The sequence below is a fragment of the Chroicocephalus ridibundus genome, chromosome 1, assembly GCF_963924245.1.
Source record: "Chroicocephalus ridibundus chromosome 1, bChrRid1.1, whole genome shotgun sequence".
NCBI classification, from domain to species: domain Eukaryota; kingdom Metazoa; phylum Chordata; class Aves; order Charadriiformes; family Laridae; genus Chroicocephalus; species Chroicocephalus ridibundus.
In genome coordinates, this window is record NC_086284.1 from 103,234,261 (window position 1) to 103,260,270 (window position 26,010).

At 46.1% G+C, this 26,010-nt stretch overlaps 1 protein-coding gene across 3 annotated transcripts in view; it reads right to left on the reverse strand.

Annotated features, from left to right (window-relative positions):
- Window positions 1–24,499, reverse strand: part of KCNE2 (potassium voltage-gated channel subfamily E regulatory subunit 2) — a 41,186-nt gene extending 16,687 nt beyond the window's left edge. The window contains exons 1-4 of one of the 3 annotated variants that reach the window (XR_010072452.1): window positions 24,117–24,499; window positions 23,275–23,433; window positions 19,694–19,778; window positions 15,987–19,385 (exon numbers count right to left, since the gene is read on the reverse strand). The gene's annotated coding sequence lies outside the window, so the exon portion shown is untranslated. The other 2 variants (XR_010072451.1, XM_063345952.1) reach the window with 2 other exon arrangements.
- Window positions 24,500–26,010: the final 1,511 nt, after the last annotated feature.

Below are 26,010 nucleotides of genomic sequence, written 5' to 3' on the forward strand. Positions count from 1 at the left end.
ATGGTAGCAGGCATCACGCCACACCTTCTCTCTGGCAAAAAACCTTTTTTCACAACCAAACTTACTTGACCCTCGGGTCCCCTTGAAAGTGAGCTGCTAGTACCAAGGAGTCTTCTGGGGAATGGAAACTGGGAGAGGCACCCTTGCTGAAAGCACATTTTATTGCAAAGTCCTGTCCTCATAAAACAGTCGGAAGGGAGAGTAGTAGTTACAGCAACAGGCCATGGGTTTGGCAGGAGATCATCACACTGACAGAGGTCACTGATTGCAACAGCTTCTCTGGGCAGGGGCAGCTCACAGCTTCTGACGGGGCTGAGTGCCCACGGTAACACTGCCTGGCTTCAAGTCTTGTTCTTTCTCCTTTCATATCCTAACTGCAGAGGGTGACCCATAAGCTGGATCCAAATCCTGACTGAGTCTCTGAGTCTTTACAAAAGGAAATCATCCCCTTCTTTCTTCACACGGTGCACTGCTAAAACTGTGGGCCTTCTTGCCACAGGACACTGTAGATGCTAGTAGCTGGCAAGCACTCAAAAGTGGTTAGATTGATTCAGAGAAGAAAAATGTAATGAGACTATTTGAGTAAAAAGTTCACATCATACCCTGTCACAGCTGACTGCGGAGGATTAGTCTGGGGAAGCGTGACTACATGCTTGCCCCACTTTTATGTTCTGTCTTAGGCTTCCAGGTTTGTCCATTCCCTTGAATGATTTCTTCACTTAACAAAACCTCCCCACCCTGTCTGGTAAAGGGGAGGGAAAGGCAGGAAAGAGGATGGTGGGAAAAGGAAACAAAGCATGTAGGAATCAACCTGTCCAGTGGACAACAAAGAAAACAAAGGCAAGGATGTAAAGGTCACCAGGATGCTCCCATGAGACCTCCCCCTCTGGGGACAAGGTTGCCATGACTTGATGGAGCTTCAGATGGGGCGAGGTAAATAAAAAGGGGAGGGCAGGGGAGCAGCCAGACCCTTGCTAGGAGGCTCTGCAGGGGTCGGAAGAGAGATCACAACTTGCCACTCTCAGGGTGCTCGTGTGCCAGGGTGTCCCCCTTGTCACAGAAGGCTAGACGGCCTTGTGGCTAAGCCAGGACGGACAGAGTGGGCTTCAGCCCCGAGTTTGATGACCCTAATGTAGAGTCACAGCTGAGAGGTGGACCTGTACAGAGGTGCAGGAGTACTTGGGCCAGCTTTGATTCCAGCCCTCCCATGGACTGCCCCTCCAGCATGGCCCAGATTGTGAGTGAGTTCTGCACTCCTGGCTCAAGAGAAGTTCAGAGAAGCCAGTGGGGAATTTGGATGGAACGGAGCAAAGAGAGCCTAAACTGGAGCTGGAGTTACTGCCAATACCCACTTTCGCAGGGTTTGATGTTGTTAACTCACATGTCTGCAGACTTAACGGACTTGTTGCTGAATAGTGGCATGTATGAGTGAATCATCTGTTTTCATGACTCCTCAGCAAAACAAGTGGTCTGATTCACATGGGCAGGAGAGCTCAACCATTTCTCTAGGAGGGCTGCTGGGACTCCTTAGCAAGGATGCGTTTCAAGACACATTTTAAAGCAATGCTGTTGAGAAGACAGAGGACGGAACACAAGAATTAAATTTCACCCTCCCTGGTGTCTGAAGAGAGAGATCTGTTACTCATCTAATGGAGAGATCTACACAGACAACTTCACCTGCTCCAGAGCAACAAGGCGTGCTTTAAACCAGCTTGCAGCCACGTGTAAAAGACTCTGCCTTACCTCACACTTGATCTCTCCCCTGCCAGATGCAGAGTGATAAAGACCTGCCTCCTGCATGGCCATGAGATGCTTCTGCTCAAGACAGGCCCCCTTTGAAAGTCTGGCAGGTAACCAGATACCTCTCCCCGTTTCTCGGAGGCCGGGAGAGGGAGCACTGTCAGAGGAGCATGCCTTCCCAGCAGGTACCCTCGGGAGTGGGTGACTGGCAGGAGCTGGGAATTAAAGCGCTTGCCAAATAGCATGCATCTATCCAGAGCCTAACGCAAACCAGCCCCTGTTGCACAGGAGCCAAATGGAAGTGTCTGCAAACAGCACAGTCTCACGTTAAGCAACTTTGTGTTTAGAACTCAACCTTTGTCCATATGCCTACATGCAAATGCATGCCAACATACAAACATACACTTTTATATATTTTAATCTCTTCTATTTGTAAAAGCTATATGAGTGCTTTACTAAGGAGTCAGGGAGAAGAAATAGACTGGAGACCCCAAGATACAGCCTGAAGCTTGCAAGAGGCTGAGCTTAATAAGTTGGGAAGCCTGATAAGACAGCAAGTCAGGGTGCAAATCTGTGACATTTAATGCAGGAGCACAACAGAGCTCAACTCACTGTTTCATCCATGCCTGTGCAGACACAGCCCTCAGTGCCAGCTCAGCTTTCACTGCACTTCTTCCAGGAGCGCACCGAGGCCTCTTCCCACCCAGATGCCTGGTGGGCAAATGCTGCCGGTCTGCTGGAGCTGCCCTGGATCTCACACCGGAGGAAGGCTGCCAGCCAGCCATCTGCTACCTGGTAGGGCCCTGTGTTGAAAACCTTGGTGCTAGTGAGCAAGCACATTGCTTGAATGGAGCAGCCGCCCCTCAGCCACACAAGCCCGCGTAGCTCTGCCACTCGTGTTGGGAAAGAAAAGATCTGAGGACTGCTTTTCTTCTCTGGTGGCACTTGAGCCGCACTGGTGGGGTCCAGGCACCATCAAGCCGTGCGGAGTGCCTGTGCCACGTTACCCTGCGCAGGCGGGCAGAGGAGGAGAGCACCCAGCACAGGTGGTGCCCGTATTAGCTGGTATGAGCACATGGTCAATGTGGCTGGGTGCAACCTGCTGACGAGCTCAGCGTTTTGCAGAAATCTCAAGTTGGTTACAGAGCTGCTGTACATTTTGGGTTTAATGCACTCCGCCATTGCATATTTTAGAACGTGCTGTTTGGTTTTCCTAACCTGTAGACCTGGATATGGCCTAGTAGAGATGCTCATTGCTCATACTTGGGACTTTAATGGAATCCTGTGATCGTGAAAGCAGTTGATACTGCTCAGACGGTGATGGTGAAAGGGGAAGCAAAGGCCAGGTCAGGACATTTTATTGAAATAGAAAACCAGAGCAAGCACCGTACACAACCTCATGCATCTTCTGAGCCCAACTCCACTGTCAGAGAAAGTTAAATTACACTGATATTTATTCTGCAAAAAAAATCTTATGTTTTACACACAACAATCCATAGAGGTCATTGAGACTAAAACATATCCCAAGGCCCCGCATCACCCCGAGATCTCTAAAAAATAAAGACAACTGATCATTTCAAGCTCACTGACGAAAAAGAAAAACAAGTGTGTCAGCACATGAATTAAGAAATAATTGCTCATTTAACCTGGTATAAGTTGCGTGAGCCCAGGCACATTTCTTGTTTCCTCAGCCTGCCTTGACCTTGGGCCCATTTGCTTATACGGCCGCAATCCAGTTGCGCAAACCGGCCTTGCAATCTGCCACGGCCTTCCCTGTGCCGCCGCCTTTCCTGCGGCCTTCCCTGACACCCGGCCTCAGCACCACGCCACAGCCACCGCCTCGGGGTGCGAGGCACCCGGCACCCCTGGCACCAGCCTGCTCTGGATCCGGTCCTCACCCCCTCTGAGCAGGGCTGGCTCCCTGCCATCCCCCATCCGGCACCTGCTCCCCCAGGAAGGCGCTGGGAGCCAAGGTGGCCTCCTCGCGCTGATCCGCTGGGCCACACATCTTCACGCACACATCCCCCATAACGGCTCTCAGGCCCGAAAGAATGGGTGATTTTAGATATACCGTGCACTGCATGACTCTGTGAGTATTCCCATGGTCAAGAAATGTAGTGACTCTGTGGAGACAACAGCGCCTTCCTCCCAGCTTTCTGAAATCGGCTGGAACCTTCCCGTTGTCATTAATCTCAATTTAGGAAGGCAGCTAGGGTGCAATTAAGTACAGCCTTGTTGAAAGTGGCTCTTACGTACATGCCTAACTTTAAGCACAAGCTTAAGTGCTGTTCTGAATAAAGATGATTTCCTGAACTAGAGCCCCCGCTGGGAGCTGGAGTGGATCCAGAAGAAGGTTATTCTGGGTAAGCTGCCTGAGGGATTTCAACAGATAATTTTGTGCATCTATATAGCACCCTATCTGGAGAACAGGAGAGTAATCTTTTAATTGGATTCCATCCGATTAATTACCCTCCTGGATCTGCTAACGTCCAGCGCTCTAGAAACCGTATTCTGGAATCTCAATCAAAGGCTCCAGTAAAAGCTACAGTAAAGAGCCATGGACAGTTGATTCACCTTAGACTTCCTGAACTCACATAAATGTCCTGGCCAGGAACATATGCTGGAAGCGCTGTGGCATGACATGTGCATTTATGCCACCAAAGTCATGGAAGTGCATTTTGGTCCTGTTTTCTTTTAATTCCAGGACTACATAATGTGAGGCTCTTCAAAGCGCCTTCTTTGAGAAGGATGAGTTTAACATTTCTGCTGCTGCCTTTCGATGGCCATTTCTGAGATGGAAGAATTACCATTTTTGTAACAAATCAGTCACTTTTAAAATAAATCAGATTTTTCATCATGACGAAGAATATCTGCAGACCTGCATGACGGGAATACACACACCTTTTTCTGTGTATAAGTATGTGATTGTTGTGGTTTGTGTAAGAATGTGGTCACAAAATTTCCACCTCACATTGGTACCTTACCCGGCTTTTGCATTGACCCAGATCTTTCAGAGGTCTCATTGTCTCAGTGGGGTAACTACAGACCCCATGCTGATATCTCCTGGGTAGGGATGAAGCTGCCCAGAGCAGCATGGAAGGCACAAGAGTACAACAGTCTGTGTGCAGGCTGCGAAGGGAAGGTCTGGGCTCACTACGAGATCTCTAGGACAAGGGGTAGCTTCATATTCTAGTCTAATGTGTTGAATCAGACTCCTGTTTTGTGCTGTTCCACAGGGATTGCCATACCTCATGCACTTGCAATGCAGAGATTTACCATTCCCTTTACTCCTCCTCTGTCACCAGAGCTACAAGCCCAGTATTAAGTGCAACCCTCCAGCCCTGGTACATTCAACAACAGCCAGGCCCACGCAGTGGTGTGTGACCTAAGGGACTAGGAGTATCGAGGTATCTATATGACGGAGGAGAGGAGTCTTAATACACTTGGATGCAGTGTGACTATGTGTTATCTAACTCAGTGAGGGTGAACCTGGATCTTCATTTTAAAGTACTTACTGCTCCTGTAATGGCAGAAAAAACAGTACAAGGTTCCTCAGGCAAATTAGTTACAATAGACACAACGAGATTTCAGCTAAAAGTTACCAGTTTGGTCCCACAAACATTAAAGAGAATAGTCTGTAGCAAAGTGGGTGTTTATTTGTCTGTTTGTCTCCTCATCTGCTCCAGATGCTTCAGCTTCTTGTCCTTGGGGAGCTGGGAATCAGTAGACTGCTTGCCTGGTTTTGCGCATATGTGTCTCCATTGAAGTTGCCTCAAAGATATCCCAAGTGAAAAAATATTACCCATCTCTCTTTTTCCTACCACTGAAGTTCCTACCACTGCTAAAGAAGGACCTTCCATGGGATAGTTTTTAAAACAGACGTTGTCTGTTAACTCAAAGGCCCTTTAAAGAAAAGTTGCATCGAAGGTAAGGGAAGAGCAGACAGAAAGGCATACATAGGACCTATCTAAAATATGGAATCCCTACAACGTAATGGACAATGTTTTGCTTTGTAAAGTATCTTTTACAGTAGTGATGGGAGAAGATGTACCTTTCAATGGTCATGAAAGAAAACAATTCTCAGTCAGAAGCACCATCTGCTGGCAGACACCAATTCTATTACTTCACTTAGAAAGTGTGCAGTGAAACTAGCTTCAGCAACCATCTCAGAGACTGTTAGAGGTGCTTAAGAGTCATCTTTGAGACCTTAATCCAAATCCTAAATGTGGTATTTACCCATTTTTCACACCAAGTCGCTCATGGCACTGTGTTGCTCCAGCCCCTTGCTAAGAAGTTTCAGAAGCAGATACTTGCTTTGACAGAAGCAGAAGGTTTCTTATATTTAAAAAAGGATGAGGCTTTCAGCGTCCTCTCACTAAAGTCAATATGAGAACTTTCACTGCCTCCTGAGTACCACAAGTGTTTTTTCAGTGGCAGCAGAAGATGCTGCTTAGCATTGGGCTACAAAGGCTGCGTGTCTCCTCTTTGTCTATGGAGGTCTTGGTTTTCATCAAATGGAGATTTCTGACTGCCCAGAAACATAGATTAAGAGCAACGTATCCTGTTAGCTTTCAAGAAAACGTTAAGATACAGGACTGAAAAGGTAACTACATTTCACCCAGTGGATATGCTGGATGATTAAAAACTTCCTTGCATTTCAATCTGAAGGGAAGGTGAAAAATACTGTCCTATATGTTATCCAGGAAATGGCTAAAGAGCTCACGAAGGCACTATGTTGAGTAAGTTTCCTATATTCCTTCACTAAAAATTTACTTCAGTGACATAATTCAGGAGCCTTGCTTGACAGGGATACAGACCTGACCTTTCTGACCTCAATTCCCTCAGCTCAGGCAGGGTTCAAATAATGAATCCAGACCTGGATTCAAATGCTGCAGACCATTCACACATCTGTATATCTTTATGAGAAGATGAACTTCATCTGTGCATATTCCTCCATGTTAATATATTCACGTTTGACCTGAGGTCTCAGTGCTGCGTTATGAGCTCACCTCTGATCCTAGCCTGCAGTGAAAAACGGAGAGGTTCCTTATAGCAAACTGATCCTTCTCCAGAAGGACCACAAACATTCAAAATCCAAATGTATTAATGGGGATGGGCTGGCTGAAGGAAAAGAGGCTTGAATCGGAGGGGTCCCCATCTCTGTGGTTTTATTTTGCCAGCCCACACTCAGAATTATCATTTTGTGCATAATTAAAATAAAAACACAGTTTCCAAAGCTCAGGGCTCACCTAGAGTAAGTTCATCTTCTCAGAAGGGAAGTCTCAAACTTCTCAGCAAAGACCGACTTTCTCTTAAAACTGATCTGCAAAACTTACTTAATTTTTTCTGTTTTCTCTATTCAGATTTTATTTTTGATAAGTATCTCCCTAATTCCTGAGAGTTACCATAAAGCTAATACACCATTGGAGTTCTCAAGAATGGGTTGAAGAGCGATGTGTCAGTTGTGTACCCACTTATCAGGAGGACCAAACCTGTGGGGAGAAGATTGCTCACATTTCTTACTTCAAAGGCTCCATATCAGTCTGCATTTGGCACACAGCACAAAGCTGTTTGTTTGACCTACAACTCTGGCTAAACATCATGATAAATGAAAAGGAACCTGATTAGATATAAAAATATCTAGGTCACTTTTGCCAGTGAAGCAAAAGCAGATTTAATCTCTTCCAGAGACATATTTTTCCATAAATCAGGACAACGGGACATCCCTTGCTTTTTCTCTTGAAGCACATGGGACATCACAGAGGATGCAGATCCCACCAACTCCAACTGGCATTGTTACTCTAAATACCATTTCCTATTTGAAGGGCCAGCTGAGGTCTTATTGAAGGAGCAAAATGTTTATCTTTCCCTTCAGATATCAGTCCAGTAACAAAAGTCCAGGTCAGCACCCTATGGTGACCCAAAGTGGGTTCCTCCTAGTTTTTTTTATGTATGCAGCCGAAAACTATGAAACAAACAGGCAGGGCATGAAGAAATGGCCAAATAGGAAGAAGTGATGCTCTAACCTGACAAGTTACAGGCATTTTGCTTATTTGTCTTGTACTGATAGATACACTTCTGTCTGGAAGTCTCAAAGGTACTTTAACAACACCACCAGCTCGGTCTTACAGTGACCGCTCTTTTTACTGGCATCTTTTGACGACCTCAATTTATTTTGAAGCTCACATGTTTTTAGAAGATATTTGCTGAAAATACAGATACAGTTTTGCTCGTGTAACCCTAAACAATCTGGAAGCTTCCAGACGCACTGCATGTGGTGTGAGATTTTTCTTTAACAAGTTGGAACTTTGAAGGGAGCCTTATCTCACCAGGCGGGAACAGCATGAGCTGTACCCTGCAGCATCCCGCAGCTGATACGAGTCTAAGGAAGGGTAAGAACATTGTTTCTGAAGGACACAGACACATACTGCCCAGAGATAGAGCCTGGCTGCTGGCGCAGAGCCGCCTCTACCTCTGCCATCCCAGGAGCTCAGTGTTTGCAGGACTGCATGCAGTGCTCTGTCCTAGTATCTGCAGGCCTTTTTCTAGTGACAGAACCACCATGGACTTGAGCGGTTCAAATGAAAACATTGATTTGCTAATTCTCTTTCAGGAAAGCAACTGAAAATGTAGACCTTCAGGGATACTGAGGTCTGTAATACCTATTAAAATCAATGGGAGTTAGGAACCAAAATAGCTTTGAGAAGCTGAGCGGTTTGTCTGGTCACTGAATGACTCTGTGATGGGACAAGAGGCTGAACCTAGGTCTTCTCATCTGTGGCTGTCTCTGTTAACCCAGATCCTTGATACCTCTGCTGTAGAGACCGATTTATGAACCCCATCCTCCAGGGAACATGCATCAAAATTCTCATTTGTATACAAAGCCCTACCTTACACCTAACATCCATGCTACTTGCATGATGAAAGTCTGCTTGAGAGTCCCCACAAATCTGACAGTGTCCTGGAATTGCACTTGCTCTTTTAAACATGGGTCCCTATTATTAATTCATAGATGAACGGTATTTTTAATTGGTCATTAATATCACATCAGAGGTGGCTGAAGCTCACATAATGAGATTAGTAAGGACTAAAGGCTCAACTGAACAGTCCTGGACTTTGTGGAACTGGAGATCAAATGCTCTGTCAGGAATCATTAATAATGGATTGAAACCAACTATCCCATTTAGTAGGAGGAATTCAGGAGCTCAGACCCATCTTTGCAATAGAACCTGATCCTGATTCATATCACTGTGTATCTGAACTCTTCCTAGGTTAACCGGAGCTCCAGAACAATGTTCCTGGTAAATTTTATGGCGTCTTCAACTCTAAACAGAGAAACGATCTGAAACACACGTGCAGGACAGGGATCAAGATTCACAGCCTGCACAGCATCACAATGAGAACTAGGCAGAAAACAATGATCCCCTTATGAAGTCTAGTTGCTTTCCACCCCAGACTAAAACTAAAATATCTCATCTCATCATCCGTTTCCCTTTTGGAAAGGGAATAGAGTCTCAGGCAGGTGTGTGAGGAGAGGGAGGAGGAAGCCCAGGGGCAGTCTGCACAGTGCCTGGGCTTCTAAGGAGTCATGAGATGGGTCTGTCAAAACCTCATCCAAATATAAAACTTTTGACAAGCCGGTGATCTCCTTGTTTTGTTGCTGTTTCTTCAGACAGCTGTCATGGTGATGGATCCAGTCCACAGAGAGGGCACCAATGAAATACTGCTGTTGTATTCTGGAGGGCACTGCACACTCCAGAGCGGCACTCTCCCTCTGCCCCTACCGCTGGCTGCTGCGAGAGGTTTAACAGGAGCTCCTGGGTGCGCATATGAACCAGCTCAGAGACAGACTAATCCAGAGGTTAGCCCATGGGCACCAAAACCTTGTCCCTCCTCAGGGTTTGCTCTGATTCAGAAATCAGGATAGCAACACCTGCAGCAGAATAGCATTCTTCTGAGCTTGGCCCAATTGAGTTAATGAAGAATTATTTGCTGACACGGTAACACATGACCATCCCTCCAGCTAGATGATAAACCACAGGGAATGAAGAGTCAGTTGTCCAACTTCTGGTTTGATGCATGTATTATCTATGTACGAGTTATCTATTGAAGAGGGGGCCTGAATCTCGGAGAGTCCAACAGACTGTTGAAGAAGTTCCCTTGGAAGCTGCAGCTGTACAAGCCTGCTGGGAAGACTGAGGTGTATGAAGCTTGCATGGGAATAATTATCCCAGTTTGGTTAATACTCACAGAGAGATGCTTATACACATGGTAAACATTGCCTTCCAGCTTCCCAGTACTTAAAGGAAAGATGGGGAGGGACTTCTGATCAGGGAGTGGAGCGATAGGATGAGGGGTAACAGTTTTAAACTGGAAGAGAGTATATTTAGATTAGATGTTAGGAAGAAATTCGTTACTGTGAGGGTGGTGAGGCACTGGAACAGGTTGCCCAGCGAAGTTGTGGCTGCCCCATCCCTGGAAGTGTTCAAGGCCAGGCTGGATGGGGCTTTGAGCAGCCTGGTCTAGTGGGAGGTGTCCCTGCCCATGGCTGGAACTAGATGATCTTTAAGGTCCTTTCTAACCCAAACCATTCTCTGATTCTATGATTCTATGAAACATGTAAGCACCCTGAAGGCAAACACTGAGCCTAGGCTGGTGCCATTTACAAATGGAGCCAGGCAGAAGGAGGTGTGAGTTACGATGGTTGGAGCGCAGTTAGCCTTTCCTCTGAACCCAGCTGAGCAGATCGAGGGCAGAGTTACCAGGATTCAAAGTGCAGAAAACTGAATCAGTATTTTTCCTCTTCGCAATCTGCTCATCGTCGGAGTTCAGCCACCCAAAAGTCTGGCGCCAAGGGCCAGATAACCCTATGAGTTGGCACCTTTATTTACTCGTCCACAGTGACACGCAGATTGGTCATTGCTCTTGCTCTCTGCCTACACCCAGCCAAGGAGAAAGCAAGCCAGAGGCTCAGCTCATCCACGCCGGGTGCCATTTTGGGGAGCGACCACACCGTGTCCCCACAGAGCTGTGCTTCCATCCCTCCACCTACCAGCAGCAAACGCATCCTAATGGTAGCTCATCTGCATGCCCATAAATATACCCCCCCTCCAGCGCTGCTCTAACCCCTACTTACATGGTTAGAGCTGGCAGGAAAATGATTCTGACCTTCAATTGCGACCAGTCCACTCAGTTCAGGCCTGGTGAGGCGAGTACGGAGAGTCGTAAAAAAAAACAACAAACCCCAACAACATGTAAAGGTCAACATTCAAGGTCTGCTGCTCACTACTAAGAAATAACACCAGAAACCTTCCTCGTTTGCATAATACAGTTTGTGCTGAGACCTGAAACTTCCCAAAAACAAAGGTAAGCACCACTAGCCCCATTTCACAGGCGGACAAGCGAGCCGACTGCCAAGCCGGCGCAGAGGCTCATAGCAGACCTGAACCCGATTAGGCTCCTGTCTGTCTAGGTTCACCCGGCTGGACCATCCACCCCCACACCTCATGCGATAAGGTCACAATGTGGGGATTTGTTTCCCCCTGCCCTTAAACATAACACCTCCCTGGCTGAGGGATGAAGATGAAGCCACTCCCACGTTGCCATCAAGCTGTGCCTGTTGTGCCCTGTTCGGCTGCCCCTGCAGGGTGGGAGCGAGCAGCTTCCCCGAGCTCACCAAGTGCACACACCCGAGACCAGCCCAGTATATACGGGAATTGGCATTTCAGAAGCACTCAGCCTACTACAGCAACCTGTAGGGCACCTCCATATCTGTGTGACCGGGCATGCACATGGCAACTGCACCTTTGGAACACCAGAGTTTGCCAACACATGTCCGGAAGGGCAGAGCGATGTGGGCAATGACACCTGCCTTGTTCCTTCAAACACAGCATCTCTCTTCAAAAGCCGGGCACTGCAGGTAACACACGGGGTCCTCTCATCTACATCTCTGCAGCCAGGCGGGCCAACCACCTGACACCTGAGGGTGGGGCGCTGGGGCAAGATGAGGACCACATAGTCCTCACTAAATGGGGAGGAAAGGTAGAGGGGAACAGGGGAAAGAAATACACGCAGGGTCGTGATTTCACAGAGCGGAGCTGCAGCGCCCATGGGATACACAGACATCCCTGGCCAGACTGGCTGCTGGGGGAAATGCAAATTGGAGGGCAGTGCCAGACAAAGGGAAAACAGTTAAAGGATGCCTTCAAGACCAAGAGCAGGAGCAACCACTTGAGATGGGGAAAGATACTTCTGCCTCAAGAATAAAGACTTTCAGGAAGCCTACAGACAGGAAAGCCCTTGTGTAAGAGAAAGGTAACTCCTGACCAGCCACCAGGTTGCAGCAGATTTGAAGGGAAACCCACAGCTCTCATCAGAGAGGATGGCAGTGACATGTAAGAACATCAAGCTGACAGTGGGCCCCATCTTGCTGTGGATGCACCATCAGCCTGGCAGTGATAGTCACCCTTTGGCTAGGATCATTGCTTCATGGCCTTTAGGGCCAGACCACCAGCCCTAGCTCAGTTAGGCACCCATGCCATGCCTCCACCTACCAAGGTCACACCACCAGCCCTTCCGTCAGTCAGTCCGTTTAGCATCAAGGACTCTTCTGCTACGAAGTCACCTGTTAATGATGTCATTTTTATTGCTTCAGAATAACTAGCCAGGAACTCCCGTTACCCAGGATGACCCACAAGAATACACCCTAAGCAGCAAAAGAAGGGAACTGGTGAGTCTGGTTTTAAAACAACGTAATTTTATGTTGATGGATCATGGTGGAAGAGCCCAAGAGAGAGCTATGGGACACAGCCCTGCAGCCCTAGCTGCATAAGTGGAAAGCCAGAGGATAAGCTCCTGGGATCAGATCTAAACACAAATGTTCACTCCCTCCTTTACCACATGGGCTTAAAGACATAGCAATGGACTCTTGCCCTGCATGTGCCATCCTAGTGGAAAAGATTGTCTTTCTCAGGAAAACCATAGCTGTCCTAGCCTCCTTCACCAGGTGCAGGCAAGTTGCCTCACACAGTTTTACCACCAATGGCACAGTCTGCTCACTGTGGGCAGTACACATGCATCCGGGCCCGAATTGTGGAGAAACCCCATGTCCTACTCTCCCCAGAAGACCACCAGGCAAAAGCTTGACCCCCCAGAAGGTCTGCAACTGCGTTAGGGAGGCCATGGAGTAAATTAGGGAGATCAAGCAGTTCTGGGATCAAGTGGTACCTTGTGCAGCAACTGAGCCTGCACAGTGACCACGCAGAACCTGCACAGTGACCATACAGAGCCAGAGGACAGATATCACAGAAAATGCCTGCGAAAAGCTGAACAGCAGCACTGAGAGTCCTTCCCAGTAGAAGGCAAGGAGTGGGCTCTAGCTGCTAAAACCAACGGGATTTCTTCTTTCAGGTCACCCCACTGCCCCGCAGATCAGCCTCTTTCTGCTTTCATCAGGTCAGTCCAACAGCATGCTTCTTGAATGCCCATGACCACGGCTGCAGGAAGTCAGTCAGGCAAAGTGGTAGGAGGCTCAACCCTATGTCTTCAACATCAAGGCTGAGCCCTTAAACGAGAGGCAATCAGACCATCACGGTCAGGGAGCTCCTTGAAATGGGACCAGCTGGGTAACTGAGCACCCTGGGACCCCGTTTCAGCTCTATTTTTTCTCGGTCCTCTTGATTTTTATCATCTTTAGGGAGGGATCCCTCATGCACCTTCTTTTACAGGCTCTGATACCACAGGCTTTAGCAAGCGGAAGAGCAAATAGCCCTTAGCCCGGAGTCGCTGCCATGAATAGCTGGCAGAGGGATCTGAGGTCTGACTTACAGTTTCTTTAAGAAAAAAGGCCAGGCCAGCATGTGGCTTGTGATTGTGCTCCCAGCCTTTCTGTCGGTATCGTGACCCATCTCTTCTGGGTACAGTGAATATGAATGACCTCCAGGACTGCACATTGCCCCAGTGATCAATGAGGAGCTATTTTCTCTGCGTGGTGCCTCATGTGAGCTGCCTTGGCCCCTTCCCTTCTGATTAAGCAAGACCTGCATGGTGTGTGCAGGGTGGGGGGATCTCTGTGGCAAGTCTGTTGCTGCTCTCAGTCCTCTCTCCACCTTCTCCCTCCCCATACCAAGCCTGGACTACAATACTTGGAGCTGGAGTTAGTTTCTTACTGCTATGAGCTGGTCCCTGGTGTAAGGGGAGGTGTAGAGGGAATAGGACTGACCAGCCTGCATTTCTTCCCTGGGATTGCACTCCCCCCATGGAGCCACTGGTTCCAGATGTGCGATATAATGTGAGCTGGCTTTCAGGAATGACTTCTCACCAGAAACTTCTCTATGTGAGGCCAATGCAGATTTCTGGCCCTTGACCACAGGAAGAGGCTTTACACTTGACAACAACCAGCAAGTATTTTTACAACACATGCCTTTCTCTGGACTCGTTGACCTGTAGGAAGGTCCTTATCTCTGTCCATCCTGAAGGGCAAAGCATCCCTGTGATGTCCCATCCCGGTCTCTGGTTGAGTAGAACAGCTGCTCACCCCTCAGGCAGGCTGGTGAGGAAGATGCACCAGGTCTTGTGCTTAACTGATGTCCCAGGCAGCTCTCAGGCACCCGAAGACAGATTTGGCAGGAGCTCAGGATGTGACTGAACTCCCCATGGTCATCTGGGTGGAAGCTGCGGAGGGTCACACAGCACTGATAAAGATGAAAGTGGAGATAATCACATTGTGGAGACTGCTATCTCGTGTCAACAGTCAAAAGACTAAACATTTGGCATAGGCGGCAGGTGGAGGACTTCCAGGAAGCACAGGCACGACACACACAGTCGGCACTTCTGACCAGGGTGAGCAAGAGCCACCTGTGGTGATCAGAGAGGCCGGGTACAACCAAACCTTTTGTGATTGCCATATTTAGGGGACATCATAGGGCAACACGCATCCTGCCTATGAGCTCAAAAAGGAGGAGATGCTTTGCCATGTCCTGGACAGTGGTAGCAGAAGAGTAATCCAACCAGTGTACAGCCCTGCTGACCTCCAACAATGACACTGTCCACGCTGCAGTGACCTGCTGTGCCACATGGATGTGGCTGCATCTCTCCCCTTTCCGAACTGCACGACAAAATCAGACAGCAGGCCTGCTCTGCAATGTGGTCATGGGATCACAGGATAGTTCAGGTTGGAGGTGACCTCAGGAAGTCATCTAGTCTAGCCTCGCACTCAAGCTTGGTCAGCTAAAAAGGATGTGCATGGGGCAGATAAGTCAGGACTGAGGATAAGTATTAAGGGGGCCTTGCCTGAAGTGCTGTGGGGATTTGCGGGAGGAATGCCATACACTATGCTTTGCCATAGAGGAAGACAGATAGGGTGCTCTAGTCCTTCCCTGGAGCACCTCAAAGAGCAGCGCAGTTTCAGCCAGAGAGACCTACGTTCTTTCATTCACTGCTCCTGCTCTGGAATTACTGCTGAAACGACTTACCCTTACTGAAAGCACATGGTTTCATGGCTGCAGGACCACCTTTGGCCCTTCCCCTCTCTAATCTCACCAAGCACATGCCTACTGTCAAGCCTCCTACCAGAGCTCCTAGCTACAACTTCTTAGCACTTCCACTGGTACAGGAAGCTAACTTCCAACTAATTGCTTATGGCTGTTCATTAAAGGAGGTGACCTAAAAGTGTATTCTCTGCACTAGAAGCGTGATACTTAATTTTAAATCTTCGAATATTCTCCACGCATGTCTGCCTCCCCAAAATTATGAAAAAAACTGCATGTATATCTCACCTACAACTGCACAGTGTCAGTCAACGAGATCTCTGTGGCTGCAGCCTGCCCTTTCGACAACGATGATGATCTTCCTGGGTTTTTTGACATGCACACTGTGTGGATATAGCCTCTTCACAGCTTGTAGCTCAGGCATTATTTCTTAAGAGTTCCTGATATGTCAGCTAAGAAGTTGCTCCTGTGGAACTATTGTATTTCTCTCCTTCTTCTTTTTCTTAATGGTTTGGCTATTAAACTAAGACAAGTTACTCATGCAGGTAATAATCCAATAACCAGATGTAGCCACACAATAATTATCTCTATAGCCAGACTTCATCTAGGATTCATAAACTACTACAAGCCAGCTCCAAGTGCTTCACACAGATCAGATAGATGTTTTAAGTAGGAAAAAGAAAATAAACGACAGAAGAAAGTTACAAGCTCTTTTAATACCAATCAGTTCTCCTTGTTCAACTGGATGAACTGCTTTACACAGAAGGTTATTACACACATACCACGAGACTGAGTTAACACGATTAGAAGTTTACCTGTGACATTTCCAGACAGCTGGGGACAGAGCTGTTAATACAGCTCCTAATGTTGTGCCTACGTGGGAAAAAAGGGACACAAATTGGTTGCTAGCAGTTGGTGTGACTGGTCGTCTGTGCTGTGATCCTGCAGGCTGTTGAACACAAATAGCCCCCTATAGACACCAGAAGACATAGGGATGAGTTCAAAATGCAGGGTCCGTAACGTATGATTGGGCTCTCCACTGATTGTTCCTGTCAAATTTCAACCCTCAGCAGATTTGCTGTGGCCCTTCTTAGAAATGTGGTTAGACATTTTTCTTCCCAAGCTGGAAAAAATGTAGAGGGTTTTTCCACTCTCCCATAATGTAAAAGTGACTAGACGTCTTTGCTAAAACTTGCACTCACACAGGCAAATTTAACCTCCAGGCAAACACCAACCACGGAAAACTGCATCTCCAAAGGTGAGTGTTTTGGAAAGTTAGGAGAGTGTGAAAAATAGGGGCCATAATGGAAACTATTCCTGCAATAGTAGGCAAATGATTGTATTACCATATTGGATTCTTTCTCCGCAGTGTTTCGTGTTTCAAGCCAACTCTGTAACGCACAGTGCACCGAAGACAAACAAAGCCAATAATGAACTGACCAAAATTCAATGTTATTCCAAGAAACATAGTTGAGGTGAAGTAAGTTATGCGGAATGGAAGTTGAGGTTAACTGAACACAAAGACAAAGGAATTTGTGCAGTTTGGGGTATGTGTAGTAAATATCTTTGCCTTTGCATCTGGTACAAATTGGAGATTGCCATGCAGAAAGTGCATACCCTGGGCCAAAACAGTGGTTGGTCTTAAAAATATTTCAATTGTCTTCAAAAAACTAAATACTGTTTCTCGAGGATTTGTGTTTGTGTAGCTTCAAGATATTCCATAGGGAACTCTGTAGAGTGCCAATGTTAAGATAAAATTACCCTACTATCTGAGGCCGAGCTGAAAAGTTTAAAAGAAAGTCTCCTGTACCTCTCAGCCAAGGTCCCTGATGAGACTCACGGAGATGGCCCTTCCAGAGAAAGGTGTTGTCTGAGGAGAAGTGCTCCCCCTTCCACCTTTCTGAGAGACTTTCTTTCTTCTTGTTAGCTCTCTGCTTCATGGCTTTTTTTTTTAAATTATTCTCTCTGAAATTTGTTAGTTTGCCCTTCCCTATGCACTCCTTCACTGAAGGGCAGAGAAAGGGGGGAGAGAAAGGATGGAGAAGGACCACAGAGATCCACAAGCGATGACAAAAATGCTATTTCAAATTGCAAATCCCTCTTAGGTGCGGAGCTGAACTTAGTAACTTTTTCTTCCATTGGGCTGAGCACTCCTGACTCCGCTGTTAGTTGTCCTTTCCAATTTTGCAATATTTTTTACTTCACAGCATGAGTTGCCTTACGATCAGTAGCTGAAGAGATACTTTGTGCCAACCATTCTGGGTTTGTACTTGAGACAGCAACATGGGGAGATGGGTCCTGTTAGTTTTAGTTAATACAGTATGGACACCTGCGTTAAACTGCTCACAGTAGGCAAGAACAAAACAAGTGTTTTTAGGGTGTGACTCATCCGGCCTAAAGGAGACGATTGATTTAGGATAAGATGAAATGTGCTCTGCAAGTGCTTATTTGTCTTTATTGACTATGAAGGGTACGCAGGGTGACTAGTCCTGCTGGAAATGCCTACATTGTCAATATCTGCATGTGAGCAGATGGATCCTAGCGCTGCTTTCTGGTGGAAGTCAGGACACTGACCACATCTAACAGACGATGCCCTGATTGTCGACGTTACCAACCAGCGTGTTACCATTACTGACTTCTGTTCCTCGTTCGAATGCTGGAAAAACTTTGAAGCAAAGGAAGGCGGGGTAACATCTTCTGGTTTCTAAATGAAACTGTGAGGCATTTCAAGATCATAATTTCTTGATGGTTTCTTCAGCAAGACAAGTATCAACATAACCTGTTAAAAAGACGGCACTCATTGCTGTAGGAACCTGGGCTCTAAGCTCTGAGCAAGGTAGGAAAATCTGAGCCCAGGAAGGAAAAAGAGAACATGTACAATACAAGGGCATAAAAAAAGAGAGATAGGAGTAGGAAAGAAGAGATATATGGGAGTAAATAAATCAAGAGAGGCAGGAATGAGAAAACCACAGAGAAACATGGAGGGACTGTCTCTGCCTAAGCCTTCCCTAGTCCCAGACATCTGGTATTTCCAGAAGGAGTAACCTTACAGCCTGTATGATGAAAGTGGCAGTGTGCTCCAAAAATGTAGCAGGGTCGTCAGGGATCAGAGAGTTCCCCATTTGCTACAGTTCCTCACTGTCTTTATCAGACACATGGGATGTCAATGTTCTCTGAGATCCAGATGATCTTCTCTCCTTCTCACCCTGTCACTTACAGCTCTTTCTTCCTATTTTAACTGGGTTTGCAATTTTCCTCTGCACTTTATGGATCCCAAAAGCCATCAGATTTGAAACCATCCCTACAGCAGGTCCCTCTGGCCTCTTTTGTTCTGCCTTTGGTTTCCACATCTTTCCATGGCGTGAAATCTGCTAACACAGAATTCTTACCTGTTCAGACACTCTCAAGCCTTCAGCCTATGCTTCAGCCCCTTGAGGTGGGTGTACATCAGTGCAGCCGTTCAAACTGCATGCCACCACACCCAGGATGGGGACGGTGAGGTTTGGGGAAGCCAGGAGAGGTTTGGGTCTCTGTCCTGTCACTAATCCCTCTACCCTCTCTTCCCGGCATATCTGATTTTCTTGAGTGACCTGCACAGGAAGGACTCCGCTGTGCAATGATGGCACAAGTCATTGCTGGCCTGGGTCCCATTGTAGCAGAAGGATGGGACATGGGGAAAAAGAGAAGGGTCACTTCGGCATCTGCATTTACAATTGACCATTTCCACTCCTTCCTCCTTCAGTTCCCTGGGAAGATGAGACCCTGTCGCCAGGATGCATCCCTTTTGACGCATTTACTCCATACGTGCACACCCTGACATTTTCTGGGCTAATCATACTCTTCTGCATGGATTTCTCTCCCTTACCAGAGTCTAGTTCAGGATGATCTTTTCCCATCTGCAGTCCCTGTATTTTCTTTCAGGGTTGATGCTGCTCCCTTCGTACAGGGTGCCTGCCATTTCAGTGGTGCAAAGACCTTTTCTCCTGGTTCCCAGAGCATAGCAGGGGATAATAATAGCCAGCAGCAGCTGACATTTTTGCCTCTAGTCTTCACCTGTGTTTAAGATGCATGTCTTTTCCTTTGAAAAGGCCAAGGAGATCTTGCCTCACAGTTGAGTGTGACTACAACAGGTCATTGTCCTTCCGGTCAGTGGGCTGGCTGTACAGAAGAGAAATGAGGGTCAGATGCTATATGTAGCTTGTCTCATACCTTTTCCCTCTCTTGGGACACTCTGGTGTCCTGACTAGCTGCCAACTTCACATTTGCATTCCCTAAGCCCCTCAAGGAGCTTGGCCCCTTGTTTCCACAAGTGGATAACACCCCAAGGCCTCAGGAAAGCCGTGCTGGCTGGATGAGGAGCAGAAGAGCAGAAGCCATCCCGTGGACAAAGTTGTGAAGGACTGGAAGGAAAAAGGGCTGATTCAGCTTCACAGTTTGTTGGTCAAGGCCAAATTCTGCCTACTCACATCCATGCAAGTTTGTGGGATCCATGAAATTCGGCACAGCGCTCTGCTTCAGTGAGGCTCGGGATATAAATATCTTGGTTTAGGACTGGAAAGACAGACAGACAGATAGAGGGTTTCAGCTTAGTTTCAGTGCTGCAACATGAGCTTCCCCAAGGAGCCTGTCTGAACCTAGAAGAGTTGTTGGCTACTGCACTGAAAGATAAAACAGTGAAGAACTAATACAGCTTATAATGATTTGACTGAACCCAGATGAGAATTTAAATGCTAGTTTCCTGTGAGCCCAGCTGCAGGGGACTGCTGGGATGCAGCACATCAACTTTGGCCCGTCAACACTAAAGTTCTTCTGAGGCTATCTGGCCCGCATTCATTCGCTGGTTAGCTCAGCCATTTCTGAGCCCAGGAAAATGCCAACCCACCTCTGCCTCCAATTCTCAGAAATGTTAGCTAAACAAGACTCAGGGAGCATTAAATTGAGAGCAAAACGAAAACAGAACAGGGCAGGGAAAGGAGTTTGTTGTTGCAAGCAGACTACAAGGCAAGGAAAGCTTGATTTTTCAAGTGTCTACATTTATTGTAAAAACTACATGTGATAATGTATGAGCTTTAAGATTATAATGGGTATCCTTCTAGCAGGTAAGAAAAAAAAAAGTAGGCCCTGCTTCTGACACAGTGATTCATGATGCCAATTGCATGTCACTGAAGTGACTTGCACAGGTAATCATAAGGAACGGCAATGGAAATAGAGCCATCATAAGAAACCCACCATGTGACAGTACTGGGCCTACCTGGTTCAAGTTTGCTCACTTGCAGTCACATCCAGTGAAACTGTATGTGCTGCTCAGAGTCTTACTTAAATCATAGAATCATAGAATCACAGAATGGTTCCATTTGGAAGGGACCTTAAAGATGATCTAGTTCCAACCCCCTGCCATGGGCAGGGACACCTCCCACTAGACCAGGCTGCTCAAAGCCCCATCCAGCCTGGCCTTGAACACCTCCAGGGATGGGGCATCCACAGCTTCTCTGGGCAACCTGTTCCAGAGTCTCACCACCCTCACAGGAAAGAATTTCTTCCTAATATCTAACCTAAATCTACCCTCTTTTAGTTTAAAACTGTTATCCCTTGTCCTATTGCTCCCCTCCCTGATAAAGAGTCCCTTCCCATCCTTCCTGTCGGCCCCTTCAGGTACTGGAAGGCTGCTATAAGCTCTCCCCGGAGCCTCCTCTTCTCCAGGCTGAACAACCCAAACTCTCTCAGCCTGTCCTCACAGGAGAGGTGCTCCAGCCCTCTCATCATCTTCGTGGCCCTCCACTGGACCCACTCCAACAGGTCCATTTCCTTCTTGTCCTGAGGACTCCAGAGCTGGACACAGTACTCCAGGTGGGGTCTCACGAGAGCAGAGCAGAGGGGCAGAATCACCTCCATCGATCTACTGGCCATGCTTCTTTTGATGCAGCCCAGGATGCGGTTGGCTTTCTCGGCTGCAAGCATGCATTGCCTGCTCAAGTTGAACTTCTCATCCACCAGCACCCCCAAGTCCTTCTCCTCAGGGCTGCTCTCAAGTCATTCTCTGCCCGACCTGTATTTGTGCCTGGGATTGCCATGACCCAGGTGCAGGACCTTGCACTCGGCCTGGTTGAACTTCATGAGCTTCACACAGGCCCACCTCTCAAGCCTGTCCAGGTCCCTCTGGATGGCGATCCGTCTTTACTACAACTACTACATTGTTAGTACTGACAATCACTACTGTTTTACCTACCATAGAGTTAAAATTATACTGATACTACACGTACCATGAGCAAAGGGAAATAAAATCACAGTAGCCATGATATGCTAGCATCTTCTGGGGAGATTTTCAGTGCTACGACTGGCAAGCAAGCATTTAATTCCCTTTCATTTTTTTTGATAGCTATGCAGCTGAACTTCTGTTTGTGCCTTTGAGAATTGTCACTGACACTGCTACTACCACAAGAAGAAAAATCAAGAAGACAAAGACAGGCAGATGTCTTTGCCCATGCATCTTTATCTTCACACATCCACCTCACATTGATGGCCAGAAGAGCGTGTTGGAAATATAAAGGTTTGAGGTCCATATGGAATGCACTACATGTTTACCTTCTGGAAATTGCCTCTGTCCCAGAGCCCAGAATCATTATTTTCCTGCTTCTTTCCCACCATTTTTGTTAGACTTTCAGTGGCTCTACAGCTGGTGCAATTTAAAATGCCATTTCCAAGGCATGACAATGGTTGTGGTGGTTCATTGCTGCATTTCTGATCATCTCATTTTGCCCTGCATCTACCTGATTTAGAATTCTTTATGGTGCTCTATAAATGTGTGTCCATTAAGTAAGCCATAAAGATCTTTTAACCTAAGGTCAATGTTTGGCTTACAGTGACTATATTTAAAGAAGATTAGTGGAACTCTGCATTCTGATTAAGCAATTCCGTATAAAGTAAACTCATGGTAATTTAATTTTTCTTTTAACTGTAGGCAGAGTATGAGATTCACATTTCTTTACTAAAACTGAGGGGGGGAGAAACTGGTTTGATTACAAGAGTAAATATAAGATCATATGATTGAAAAATTAATAGCTCCCCTTATTCCGATTTAATCTGTTAAAATAACTTTAGAAAAGGCTCAAGGACTGAAATATTTGACTACTATTCAGTAAACCAGCCAAACAGTTTAGCAGAGTCCCCGTGGAAAATCCTTGATTGACATTCTGCATGATAACTGAATACTTGGGTTTTCAACCAATACCTTTATGCAGTATTTTATTACATATTCTTACACATTTTGAACAGCTGAGAATTTATTGGGCTTTTCCCTGTTGAAAAAAATCTTGTGGATATTTGAATGGAGTGTTTATTGTCAACTGAATTCAGACTCCAGGGACAACTAATGTTTTCTATCCTAGATAAATCCACACTGAGAATTGGACAATGTCACAACTGAGTCCCATCAAGTAGATCACAATAGGTCATTTTACTTTGGTGAGGAAAGACTCGTCTAAGGAAGTCTTGAGTTAAAAAATGTAAGTCTATTACATCTAGTGAAAAATATAAAGCACATTTTCCTCCAAAAAAGTAATATGTTCAAGATCCATTGAAAACTTGGCTTGAAAATCCCTGTTGTGTGGGTGTGGAACATCTAAATTATTCAGAGTGTTTGCTGGTGGGAGATGGTGTGCTATCCCACTGAGATACCAAATAAAAACTATTCCAGGTCAGTCCTGAAAATGACTCCTGACTAAAAGAGCTGAAGGTCAGAGTTCAAAAGAGCCAATAGCTTGAAGTTAATTGCCTCAAGTCCTGTACAGCACTCTGTACATCTTCACATACTGTTACCATCTAGGTAATAATGATAATGTATCCTATTGCAGGAGACTGAGTTGAGCCTTTAATGATTTCTTCTGGTAAGCCTTCTGCCTTAAAATGTCATGGGCAATGCAGTACTCTGGACTGCTCTGGGTCAGAGCTGAACATACTCAGGAGCCATGGAGAAGCTTGCATTGCCATTGCAAAAACATGCCTGTTTGAAGAAAGTCTCTGATATTATCAGTCAAACATATCCTCTTACCTTTAGAAGCATTTTAGCAAATTACCAGAAATTCCAAGGTTTTTCTCTGTAGTCTTTAGGCATTTAAGCCCTGGAGACTATAGTAGTGGCATTCAGTGTAATGGCAACACTGTCAGAGAACGAGGATATGTCCGGTGTTAGGATAAGATCTCCCCAGTGCTGTAGAAAGCAGAAACAAACAGAAACAAACACAAAACCTCCAGTCATCATTCAACCTCATTATTGTGATTCCTTAAGGATTCTTTAGCATCTAGCAGCTAATAATCTGCGTTACCCCAGGCTGAGGTAGAGCTTCTTGTGGACGTAGCCATTTCTCTGGTGCAAAGACAAATGACAGAATAAGCAGATATTGTCAGAAAATCTTGTATGTAATAGATACACATTGCAGTTAAATCTCTGAGGAGGTCTTAATGCCAGTCTCATTGTCATGAAGACTACCTCCATCGTTGCAATGACAAGCTATATTTGTCCTAACAGAGGGGTTCAATTACAATCCCTTCTCCATTTGCAAGATCTCCATATGTATTGCTTGTAAGGTAATTAGATGAACCTTTAGTTAATGTTCAACTTGTCCAATACCAAAACTGGTAAAAGACTGTGATTATTGCTCCAGTTCACTCCATGCCGATTTCATGCAAGCCACAGGCGGCAGAGCAGTGAGCTTCCCTGCTATGCAGCCCAGGACACAGGTTATGGATATAGGTTTGCCTGTTCTAAGTTGATCAAAGAGGGAATCCATCAAACCTGCAGACACCTACGCAACCGCTTAAACAACAGCTGAGTCCTAAAGAAAGACACTTTTGCCTCAGGGATTGACCTGAACCTTCCTTTCCAACACCTACCTTTCAAATGCTGCCGGTTTGCAAAGCGTAGGGCTCAAGCTCCACCTCCCCATTAGATATCCACAGCGTGAGGGTAGCCTTGGGAAAGTATCCCTTCCCAAGAAACTGAGAATGTTTGCTCATGACTTGCAGCTACTTTTTGTGACGCACACATTGTTCAGAGTTCCCCTCCCAGAAGGTCTCTCTGGCATGGAGCGAGTGATACGCCAGGAGGGTAGAGATTTGGATTACCTGCAGCTACTGAAACAGTCATTAATTTCCTGCTTCAGTTGTGCATATCTTCCAACTAATTTATACAGAAGGTCAAATAGAGGTCGGCAAGAGCTGGAGAAGGAAAATACCACCTTCTAAAAGTCTCTTACGCCAACCACTTCTCTTCTTACACCAAGTTGAATTCAAACCGAATAGATATGTTTTGCTGGATCCAAACAGCTTGCTGCCTCCAACGGGGTCAGAGGTTCATCTGTGGAAAGAGTGTAAGAAACAGGGCATATAACACAGTTCTTCCCCTGACACACTTCTGCATTTCTGGCAATCAGTGATTTACCATTTGGGCTGGAGGCTGTATCCAGTGTTTGTAAGTTACAAACAAACCTATCCTACATGAATTTGTCTAATCTGTCTTCTAACTGATTTAAACCTTTGGCCTCCATAATATGTTATGATTAAGAGTTTCGTGACATAATTACAGATTGAATTAAAAAGTCGTTCCTTTGGTCTGTTTTAAAACCTCTGCCTGATACGTTTATTAGCTTCTCCTTACTTCTCTTATTACCAGAAACAATGAGTAATTCTTCCCTGTTCCTCATTCTTCATGATTTTATGGACCTATATTACCATTCATCTCTTTTCCAACCTATTAGTCTCTTCTGCTACAGAAACCATTCTATATTTCTCATCAGCTTTATTTCCCTCCCTTCTATCTTTTTCTAGCTGCGGTAACCAGAACGGCACATAATGGATTTGAACAGAGGCATAAGCTATTTAATTTTTTGTTTTAGTTCATTTCTAGTCATTGCTACCTGTCTTTCTCTCTTTTTGACCATCACTGAACACTGAGCTGGCTTTTCAGGGAATTATCCAGTGACTCCCAGACCAATTTTCTGAATAGCCGTAGCTCAGTTACATCCCCATTCTGTTCATAGCTAGGGTGGTTTTTTCCCCCCGTATTAGCTTGCATGTGTGAATATTGTACTTCGTATGCCATTTTATCACTTGGTCCTGCAGTATTGTTAGTGCCTTCTGAAATTTTTTGCAGTTCACTTCAGACCGTGTAAAGCCGTACATGATTTTTGTACTGTTTGTCTAGGAATGACTGTGAAATTTCACAAGTGGTCACTGATAAGTCTAATGAGCAGCACCGGTCCCAGCTGACATCCCAGTGGGATCCCACCGATGAGTTGTCTTCATTTTTCCCTCTTTCCATTGAATCCAATGACTCAGTTGTTTATTTAACAGCCTGTGCTGAGTGGCCTCATCAAAAGCTTTTCAGAAATCACAGTTATGGTGGTTCTTTATTCCACCAGGTGTGGTGGCTGATGTGACAGGCAATGTGACAGAGAGCACATTGTAAGCATCAGTTCAACTGTTTCCACTTGGTTTCCCTTTGTACTCTAGGGTCTAAGCCATCTAGTCCTGAAACTTCATTACTGGTTGTTCAGCTCCTTCTCCTGATGTTTCATTTTCATACAGTTCCTCGGGTCGTCCCCTGTAAAGGTATTCTCGTACATGGGAACAGCTGTGTGATCCACTATAGAAAATGCTAGCACGATGAGTGCTATAGCTGTTGCAAAATACCTCTCTCCATTTTTTCAGATAGTCATATACATTGGTTCTCAAAGCCCTCCTCTTGCCACTGGAACCGTAAAGGTAACAGCAAAAGGATTGCTGTCCC